The sequence below is a fragment of the Pipra filicauda genome, unplaced genomic scaffold (genome assembly GCF_003945595.2).
Source record: "Pipra filicauda isolate LSUMZ 115617 unplaced genomic scaffold, ASM394559v2 scaffold66_size7647185_pilon, whole genome shotgun sequence".
Classification (NCBI taxonomy): Eukaryota; Metazoa; Chordata; class Aves; order Passeriformes; family Pipridae; genus Pipra; species Pipra filicauda.
In genome coordinates this window covers 1591593-1602972 of record NW_024104831.1, presented here as the reverse complement: position 1 = coordinate 1602972, position 11380 = coordinate 1591593, and positions in this window count along the sequence as shown.

Sequence of the window (11380 nt, the reverse complement as noted above, 5' to 3'; positions counted from 1 at the left end):
TCAGGGAATGTATCACAACACAGTGACCTTATATGAGAGAAGATACATCTCCCATAACATCTCCATGGGAAAAACAATAAAGTATGGACTAAGTAAGCAGAGTGACATGGACTGCTAGGGTTGTAATTGGCAACATACAAGCTGGATCCCAGTCCAATGGTGTACTCCAGGGGTCAATACTGGGACAAATATTATTTAATATCTTTATTAATGGATGGAAAGAGTGTACCCTCAATAAGTCTGAAGGGGACACAAATCTGGGAGAAGTGGTTGATAAATGAGATGGTTGTGTTACCATGCAGAGGGGCCTTGACGCCTCAGAGAAATGAACCCCATAAATTTCAACAAAGGGCAATGCAAAGTCCTGCCCCTAGGGAGGCACCAGTGAATGCTGGGGATCAACCAGGTGGAAAGAAGCTTAGCAGAAAATGACCTGGAGTTTCTGGTGGACAGCAAATGGGACATTAGACAGTAGCACATCCTTGCAGCAAGGCAACCAACAGCCCATGGGCCTGCATTTGACAAAACATTGCTGGGTCCAGTTCTGGGCTCCCCAATACAGGAGAGATATGGATACATATGAGCAAGTCCAGCAAAGGAGTTCAAAGACAGTAAAAAGATGGAGCATCTGTCATTCAAGGAGAGGCTCAGAGAGCTGGGACTGTTCATCCTACAGAAGAGATGGCTCAGGGGATCTCATCAATGTGTGTAAATACCTGATGTGGGGACCTCCTTGTCCGGAGGAGGGCCACAAAGATTATCAGAGGGCTTGAGCATATCTTTGACAGGCTGAGAGTTGGGATTGTTTAGCCTGGAGAAGGCTTGGGGAGACCTTATAGCACCTACCACTACTTAAAGAGGGCCTTATAGCATCTACCAGTACTTAAAGAGGGCCTACAAGAAAATTGGAGAGGGACTTTTTCCAAAGGCGTGTAGTGATAGGACAAGGGGGAATGGCTTTAAACTGAATGAGAGTAGGTTTAGATTACATATGAGAAAGAAATCCTTTACTGTGAGGGTGGTGAGGCTATGGAAGAGGTTGCCCAGAGAAGTTGTAGATGCCTCATCCCTGGAAGTGTTTGAGTTGAGATTGGATGGGTCTTTGAGCAACCTGGTCTAGTGGAAGGTGTCCCTGCCCATTGCAGGAAGGTTGGAACTAGATGGTCTTAAAAGTCCCTTCCAAGTAAAACCATTCTATGATTTTTTGACTCTAAGTACAGAAGGCAAAGCCAGACTCTTCTCTGACATCAAGTAACAGGATGAGAGTCAATGAGCCCAAACCGATATTTAGGAAATTACATGCAAATATAAAGTAGAATTGGTTTTTTTCTTTTGTAATGTGGGAGCGATTGAAGACTGGAACAGGTTGCACAGAAAAGTGGAATCTCCATCCTTGAACATATTCAAAAGTCAATGGGGTACAGCCCTGAGCAACCTGCTGTAGGTGACCCTGCTTTGAGCAGGGTCTTGGACAAGATAGCCTCTAGAGGTGCCTTCCAAATTCAACAATTCTTTTATTTTGTGACTTTATGTATGTAGTATATATGAAAGAAAGATTAAATAATACAAAGGTGAACTTATAACTGAACCCACACGTATCCCACTCTCAGCTACAGCTGACCTGTTGCCCAATATAAGTTAAATTAATGGAAAGATGCCATACTATGTTCACAAATTAGGATATTATTGCTGGAAGAGTAATGAATGGTTATTAACTTTTACCCATGAGGTGCTCATGTTTCCCCACTGTGTGGTCATACACTGTACAAATATAGTTGTAATATCCCTATCAGTATAGCTAGGTTGGCTGTTCAGGCCAATCAGAGTGACTTAAGGCAACGTGTACTTAAAGTCTTGTTTAAACGTTATGGCCTGGACATGGTAAGCACACTCTCGCAGGTGGTGACACTAAATAAGCAGTAGCAGTCACGGGGAGCTGATAGAGGATGGGTGTTCCTATTCTTCTGCTGGCACAGTTCCAACTGCTGGCTTGACGATAACGTGGCTCTATCTTGGCATTCAAATGCAAAATGCTCATTTAAAATTACTTTTTTTTTTTTTTTTTGCTAGCTGGCATAAGTAATGCTATCCCAAATCTTGGGAAATGCTTAGGTTATAGTCATGCAAGCGCTGAGATATATTTCAGTTATGCTTAGCGTAGAAGCCCAGAAGCTGAAACAGAGCAGCCATATCTCCTTTGCTCTCCCTCTCCATAAGGTGATTCCAGTAGCTGTGAGAATGACCAAAACAGAATTGAGCTTAGGCAATGTGGTCTTTTTGCATCCAGCCATTCCCTGGATCTAGCTGCATCCCTTGGAGTTTCCCTGGGAGGCAAGGAATTCCCACATGGTGAAGGTGGTTTAATCTCTGTATGCCAAAAAAAATGATGTGGAAATAGATGGGAATGGCAGAATGATCTGAAAATAGACCACTTAACACTTCTTGAGGAACCATACATATGTAAAAATGCACAAACTAGAGTTACTGTGTCAATTGTCTGTAAGGAGCCATTTCTGCTTTGAACATGCATGAATGAGAAGAAGAAATGAGGTGTAATTTCTTGTTTTCTCTTGAAGGATCTGTATAGCTAACCTGCTTTGGCTAGCTGACTTTTCAGAGTTGAAAGCATTGAGCCATTATGAACACTAGCAGCTTGGGGTTTCACTTCCTGCATTCATATTTTATATCATGCAGCTGCTGGAGCTGCAGACCAAACAGGCAGCTGGCAGAAAGCTGCCTGCAGCTGCCAGCCTGCTACATTCTGCAGGTGTTGCTGGGCAGAAATAACCAGAGGCCAACTGGTAGCACCCACCTGCTTTCTGGCATGGGTGGAGGGGATATAAATCAGCAGCAGAGGAGGAATGGAGGAAGTGCCTGTCTTTGACTGTTGTGAAGATCTGATATCTGCTATTTTGGTGGGTTGGCTGGTAGTGCTGAATCCAAGTTGCTAATTCCATACACAGTGCTGCTCTGTCCACTGACTCAACATTTTAAATGTCAGATATCAACAAGTTAAAAAGCAAACTAAGGGTAATGAATAGCACTCAGGTAGATGATGTCAGTTACTTGGAGCGAAGCAGTAATTCAATGCTATACTCATATTGGTGCCATATGCCAAAAGACCACAGGCATGGGAGCCTGTAAGTAGTATTATTATTATTTTCATTAAAGGTTTATATGATAGGTGCTACTTTCACTTGTTTCATATGATGATTAAATAATAAACCGTAGACAGCTTGTGCGCTCCACCATCTATTCTAGCTCCCCATACTTTCTATTTTAAAATCCTAAAAAGTTTAAAATTACTTTCAGTTTTGGATGAGCTTCGTGTGGACATTTGGACATTGCAAATGTCACACTTGTGTATTTGCAAACCTGTTCTCTGTGGTTAGGAGTTGAGACCTTTGGCATGATCTCCTGTAAAATCTTCCTTTTTTTCTACTCTTTTAGAAGATACTGAGTCTATTGGACAATGGGTCCAACTAAGATGCCCTTCGTTGTTTTGAGAGATGTTTGTTGTACTCATGTTTCTTTTCTCTGTTGACCAATAAGATTGTCACACCTGTCCTTCCTTGCAAACTTCCTGGTTGATGTGTGCAACAGATCAGCATCTAGTTTGCTTGACTTTGTCTCTCATGTAGCTGCTATGCAGAACCAGTCCTGCTTTCTGCTCTTAACTGTCCTGGCTAAGCCCAAAAAATAAATAACATTCTTATAAATGGTTAATTAAAGAAGAGTAGCCATAAAAGCCTAAGAATTGATGTAAGCAGTAGCAAGCTGCATCTTGAACTATGAGACCATCCTTTTGGTGATTGACATTGCTATGTTAATGAAACTTGAGCATGAATGCATCATAATAACAAGAAATTTTCAACTGTCTCTTTGAGGCAGTTGGAGTGGTTTTGAAGTAAAACCACCCATTTTTTTCTCTTAAATACAGCAAATGTAGGAATATAAAACTCCTAATGTGAGTAGCTCTAGTTTCTGGGAGCTGCCACATTGTTTGAATTTATCTGTATGGGCTTGGCCTGCTAGAACCTGTGGTGTGAAAACGTCTTGTATACACATATTCTCAGGTGCTCCAGTGAAGTCAGCAGGGCCATTTGTTGCATGTACATTTGTCTAGTAGAGCTCAAGTCTGCATGAATCACAGTACTTTTAGTTCCTTTGGACTTGGAAAATGGGGAAAAAAAGAGTTTAATTTAACAAATCCTTTCCAGATAACTGGAGAGACGTGCCTCGGAAGACTAAAGATACTTAAAGGTGCACATGATGTGATTCTTGGGGGTGTCCTGTTCGGGGCCAGGAGCTGGACTTCGATGACCCTTGTGGGTCCCTTCCAATGCAGAACATTCTATGTTCATGTTAAAAGATTAAAGATGTTCATTTAAGGGAAGAAGTGTTAAAATCACAGAGTCTGGGGAAAATGAAACCAGTGCTTTGTGTTTACAGGTAATTTAAATTGAAAAGAAAAATTATTCCAGGAGTATTATTTTTACTTCACAATCATGAGGATTTCTTCCTGTCACTAAAGTTGCTCATGTAAAGGATAGTGACTCCTTTTGCTCTGCAGCATCTGATTCTATTAGCAAGGTCAATCTGTTAGCAAGGACCCCTCCAGGAAAGTCCACAAGAGTTTTGCTTTCATGAGAGCACACCATGTTGCCATGTTTCTTTCCTGTTGCCTATTTGGTGAGCAAACAATCCTTCTGTGAGTTCATCCAATGATCCGGTTCACAGTAAGCAGAGAGACTTTACCTTTGAACTTCTATATCCAACTCTCTCTTACATCTGTCTTACTGCATTTTCTAAAAATTTTAGATTAAAACCAAACTTTGTTCTTGACCCCTTGTCAAAAGTTCTGTTTTGTTTTGTTTTGATTTTTTTTTGCACAGGAATCCTACTGTGGTGGTCTATTAGGGCACTTGAGTCTGAAAGCATCTCAGTTTTTACAGGTGATCCCTACTTAAGTGATTCTCAGACTGAATATAGTTTACTTTTCTGACTGCATCAGGTGGTATGATAAATTCAACTCTCTTTGCAAGCTAGTTTGTAGAGAAACCAACCTTACTTGATAAAATGTTTTGGTTCAAGCGGAAGATGCATCATGGTGAGAGCCGAGTTCTGTAAAGCTTTCTAGCCAGTTGCAGGTCAACGCTGCTCTCCAATTTGCTCGGTTTCATTGGATTTTGCCTGGTAACTGCGTTTCACCCTGGATGATTCACAGAGCTGGCAAACAGGAATCTGTAATAGCAGCAGCCCTGGGTGTTGGTTCTCTGCTCTGTGGTACCATAGCAATTTGGGAGTGGCTTTGTTTAATTAATAATCAAAATATTCTACTTTCTGCCTTTAGTTTGACTAGGGAAGTGGAGAGAGAGCCTACCTGTGGCTTAACACAGTAATGAGGTTTAAATATTATGGCAGATAAATGGCAAAGGCTTTATTCTGTCCACGAAGGACGATACCCTTTTCCTTCCTCTGTGTGTGTTCTTCGCAAGACAGTATTGCATTATGAACGTGCTAGAGAGGGCATCCTAATGCAGGAATGCAGTTTTCAGTCAGCAATTTTGAGACAGCTGAAAATTAATGCTGGGTTTGCTGTGCTGGTTAAACAATAGCTTGCAGCTAAGTTGTACCAAGAGTATGACTGCAATTCTTCTAACAGGAAGTGAATTGGATATAAAACTAAATGTAAATAAAAGCTCCACCCTACAGTTTGGGGGTTTTTGTTATATTTTTCTACATTTTTAAGATCATTGTACCCTCCAGTTCATGTTAAGTCAGGAACTTACAAAGATTAATGAAAGACCCAGCAATATCTCTTTCCCCATTAGCTGCAGGTGTCAGTGTTGATATTTTGGAAAAGAAATGCATATTTGGAAGCTGTAATAATAACACTAGTTCTTTGTTTTGGTGAAGGTACCCGCGCCCTTTGGTCTATTCATTGGTTCTGCACCATGCAACTTCAAAATAACAGTGGAGTCAGATTCAGGCCACTTTTTTCATTCATTCATTTTTTTTTTTTTTTTTTCCCCAGACTTTTGCAGAGGGATGAAAACTATGATTTAGGCAAGCTTTTTGTAAGGGGTGACTGTAGATCCAGAGTTATTTATTGTCAACCAAACACTTTAAACAAAAAAACCCTACTCATAAAAAAAACCCAGTGAAGCTTTCCACTACTTACTTCACAGTATAGAGGTTCAATCTGAAACATAATAGCTTTGCAGTGGTATCACAAAAGTGTTCTGGGGACTACTAATGTTTTTGTGCCTAATATTTGAGTGCTTGATCAAACGTAGGGGTTTTTACTGTGTCAAATTTTCATTTCGGAAAAAAAATAATCTGGATATGAAAAGTAAGAGTTTTTAAAGATTTCTCATTAAAGAAATAAAATTTGCTTTGAAAAAGTAATTATTTTGGCTTCACTTCCCAAAATGGCATTGTGTTGTAGGGAATTGCCTGTGCTGCCTCTGCTTGTGGAGATCCAGTAAGAACGGAGAGTGCGAAGAATTCTGTGTGAAGAATTCTTGAAGTGAAAGCATGAATCAGTTACAAAGTCTATGTTTTAGAAAGGATTCAACCAGTTGAACAGTCTAGTGGAAGATTGGTTAGGGGAAGTAAGTTAAGTCAGATGGTAGGGTAAAACATGGCATGACAGATGAAATATGTAGTTTTCCACGGGACTCTCCCACCTTTGGTAGAAAATCAGATAGCAGAATTTTACCTTGTGGAGTAAAATCAAGAATTTAACTACTCCTTGAAGCTTAGTGAGGCTTTTAAAAATGTTAGAGCAGCAGATTCAAATTTTTGAAATTGTTATTCACTCAACCTAAAATTCCAGGACAAAATGTCACTGAAATTTGAGAAACTTTGGACCCAAGACTTGGATGCACAACCCAGTTTTGCATTTCGTACCTACTATTACTGAATTTACTCGGGGCTTTCTACTGTCACACTCATGTTCTTGTTGATTAGAAATATTTTGTTAAACACGGGTTAGTTGTTTAGCTCTGCACAATGACTACAGCTTTTACCATTTGGAAGGAGTTTGTTTTGGACATGAACCTGGGTCATTCCAGAGTTCTTGTGGGGCATCTCAATAAGACATCTAAACCTTTAGTCCAGTTTTTCTTAGTACCTCTACGATTATGTCTCCAAAGAGGAAATCAAATAACCAACAACTGTAAACCTGTAAAATGATTCACTTAGATTAAATCAGTTATGAAACTGTTACTATTACAATAACAAAAAGGGAAGTAATATAAATGGAGATATTAGAGCACAAGGTGCTTGTGAGGTTGATGGTGTACCCTATGCCAGACCTACCAAAGCAGAGTGAAGTTGTAAGTACACACATCAGTGAAGGAAGTGGCAGGTCACAGCATAGCTACATGAATGTTCTCCTTTTGAGTGGTAAATCTTGGCTTATCTGATATAATACTGTGTGATACTTTAATCCCCAAAGGAATAAAATTGGCCTATGCACCACTGAGGTTCTTTGGGGGACAGAAGTGATCATACCATCATTTTGACAGATGGAATGTACTGGCCTCATCATTATGGGTGATCAGTTAACTGCTTAGCCAGGTGCCTTCATTTCTACACTGTCCCTTTCAGTCAGTGGAGAACTTCCCCTTTCTCCTTGGGTGAGCTTTGCTATATTAGCCCTTCCTTTGCCGGGACTATATAAGGAGTTTCACTCCTGCCGGACATGGTTTTCAGGTTAAGCCGTCTGAGGTATGGCCTGTGTGTCGTGTGTTAATGCTCAGTTGTGTCCTGGTTCCTGTCCAGTTCCTGGAGACTGGCTTTGAACTGAAGCACCAGCTTAGAGTGAGATCTCAGCCTGATCCCTGAATGACCTGTGGGCATGATAATGCACATATATATATATACATATGTGATTATAACTTCTGGTTTAAAATAACGTGGCAGGGCAACTTTTTTGTTACCTGACTCAAGTTTTTTTAATTAATTCCTTCATGTTTCATTTTTCCCAATTATACTGATGTCAAGATTTAATGATCTTTGAAACACTGTTCCTGTAGGACAGAATGTGGAAATATAACTCCATATAATTCAAGGGTGGAGCAGGCATGTGTTCAGGCATCCTGAACAGGATATGCTGGCAGAAGTGTCCTGGAACTACCTTTCTCTTAATTCCTGCATTTAGCTCACTTGCAAAGCTAATTGGATATAGTTTCTTGTAAGCAGTAGCTTGGCTTGCATTTCTACTTTGTTTAATGACTAATCTCTTCCAATCTATATATGTTTAATCAGGAGATGACCTAGGTCAGATAATAAGTCTGCTGCAAATGCTGTTCTACTTGCAGCATGTTGTGCTAAGCAACAGCAAATCTGCTGAGAATTCTTGTAATGCAAATCCTTTTCAAAACACTTTTACTGATAGTGAGAAAACGTGTCAGATTGTGAATGGCTGCCACCCTACTCCTTACTGACTTGATGATTTCAAGAACAGTTTCAGGGGTTAAATATACCCATGCTATATTTATCCATGACGGTTTCCATTTCTCAAGCTGCTGCTAATTCAAGAACTTCCTTTACTATTAAGGAATTATTTATAGGTTGGATAGTTTTAAATAATTTGTCCTAGATCTCAGACCTATCCTAGATCTTGTGTACTTTCATTCCTCTTCTTTCCTGTTTCTAAAAATACAAATCTCTGTATATCATTCAGATCAGATTTCAAATTGCTGTGTCTGTCTGTTAAATCTACATTTTTAAAACATCTGTCTATGTATGACTATACACATGTAGATTCCAGAAAGGACAAGGGGTCTTGCTGAAGCAGTGATGCAGAAGGCCTCTTTTTCACTTAATATTTGGGAAGAGGAAACAAGCTTTTTTGCATGGCCATTTAAAACATTCGATATCTATTAAGACTGCTGCTTGCTGGTGCAAAATTTAAAAGCCCCTGTACTTTTCTGCTTGTTTTGTGCAGTGTGACATTAAGAGTATCCATCAGAGGATCTTTCCATCATGGTCAACAGGCAACCCTGCTCCTCTAAAGGTGAATCTATTCCAAACTAGTAAGTCATGCCTGGTAATGGGGACTGTCAAGTTGGATGAATCTGCCCACTGACAAAGGACACACTGTCTCGTTACGGTGCCTAGCGTGATGTCCATGTTCGTGCTCCGTGAGATCACTGCTTCTCTGATGAAGCAGAGGGCAGGGGGTTGGCTCTGCCAGCCCAGGCTGAGGAGTGCCTCAATGCTGGCTCTAATTGTATTCCTGTGGTGAGGAGCTCAGAAATGAGACACGAAACAACTGCACTAAGCTGCCTCGCTGGGGGGAGTATCAGGAGGTTTTTCATGTGGTAGCCTGTTCAACAATGCCCCTAAACAGACCCACGCAGGGGGATGGCTGTCATTCTGACCCAGGCTATTTGTTTCCTTCTTGCCTGATTATTGAAGATTAATATTCTGCCTTCTTGCCCTTGTAATATTCTGGGCTTGAAGGAGCATAGGAAACAGCATATCCTATCAAATAAAGTGGTAGGGAATGATTCTTGAATGCTTGATCATTCTTGTCATACTGTTTGACCACTCTTTTTGTGTTGTAAATGTGCAGTAAGACCTTTGATCCCTGAGCTGGTCACATTAAGTTCACTGCTCAGGGTGAGGCCCTGCTGTGCATTCAGTGAAGTTTTTGTATCTGTGGAAAAGAATTAAGGGACACAGACTGCTTTGTGCAAACCAACCTGGGAGGATAGATGTGTTCTGGAATTAAGTTCAAGCTGTGCCTCTGCAGAGGGAGTGGCATCGCTGTGCAGACTGGCTGCCGCTGCAGCTGAACACAGTTTTGCCTTGCCCTGTTTGCCTAGCTGGGTGGATGCTGGAGACGTGGGGAAAGTGGATAGGCGCTTGGACTGATTTGCCTGCCATGGACAGGATCCTCGGTGAAACACAGGAGTCGTCATGCTGTGAAAAGGGGAGAAACCTGCCCTGTGCTTTCTGTGACAAAAAGGGAGAGTGTGATGCTCACTGACAGCTCTTCCCGGCTGGTTGCACCTCTGCACTGGAGGAGGAAGTGAAGAACCGGGGCGGTGATACACACTCTCATGGTGTGAACTTCCTGTAGCATAGGAAAGGATGCTGTTATCTCTGACAAGGCCTCCCACAAACCCAGTGGGAACAATTGCAGCCACTCCTTACTTGAGTAACCTTGAGTGACTGCTTAGTGCAGTCCACGGTGAATAGCTGCATTGTGACGGGTTTGGCTCACTTCTGTTCTGCCAGGTGTTTCAGAAAAAAGAATCTCTAAATGAAGATAAATAGAATCAGTAATATAATAAACCAGACAATGACAAAGAAGAGTTGAGCAGCAATCAAAACTCTATGCAGGGACTGGAAGTTTGCTGTCATGGATACATGCCCATTTCTGGGTTATTTTAATTGTGCAGCTGATTTATAATTCAGAAAAAGACAAAAGTATGTTTTAGTGGAACCTCCCCATCATACTTATTGTTTTATCTAAAAATAAATGTCTTAGTTATAGCAGTTTTTCTATGATTGTGAAAATTCATTTGACTTATGAATATTACTTAGATGATGATAAAATAATTTTCTAGTAACTTTTGAGAAGAATCAGCTACAGAAGTATTTCCTTGTTTATATCCCTTGCTGTAGAAGCTGCCACTCTTACCTTCTTTGATTAATTTACCGGCTCAATTAATCCAGGTGTCCTTCCTTTGGTCATGCTTATAATTCCTTTTCTTCTTCATTCTGGGAAGGACCAAGACATAGGCACAACCTGCTTACATAAGGAAGCTGCATGGTCTGGTGATATGAGAGAGAGAGAAATGTGTAATCACTGTAAATGGGGAGGCCAGATTCTTGAGCTCCTTCCTTAGCAAATCCGTGCTGGAAAATGGCAGCTTAAAATAACTCAGACCAGTGTCTTTGATGCAAAGAATTATCTTTTTACTTCCCAGGTAGAGACTGCATGGAGAAAAGAACCTAAAAAGGCACATTTTGCATGTTATTCTTTACTACCCATGATAAATTTTTTCCCCTGTCACTCCATCTTCTGTTGAGTAGGACAGGACTATAGGTTATGGTATTTCTTTTAAATATCTGTTAATGATGACCCTCCCTCCCCTGGGCAGCCACTGACAGCTGGCTCATGCTTCTCTCCTAGAGAACAACAGCCTCAAGGCTTTAGTTCCTGGCTTCATTTTGGCTCAAGTTCAGGAAAATATAAGATATGCAGAGGAATATTTCAGTGAATAGCTTATCCTTTCTTTCTCCACTGTTGTTCAAATTTAGCCTTACTTTTTGACTTGCTTTCTTTCATGTTTTTCCTCTTAAATCAAGGGAGGATAAAAATTTTGTGCAGACAAGGTGAATTGAGATGCATGTG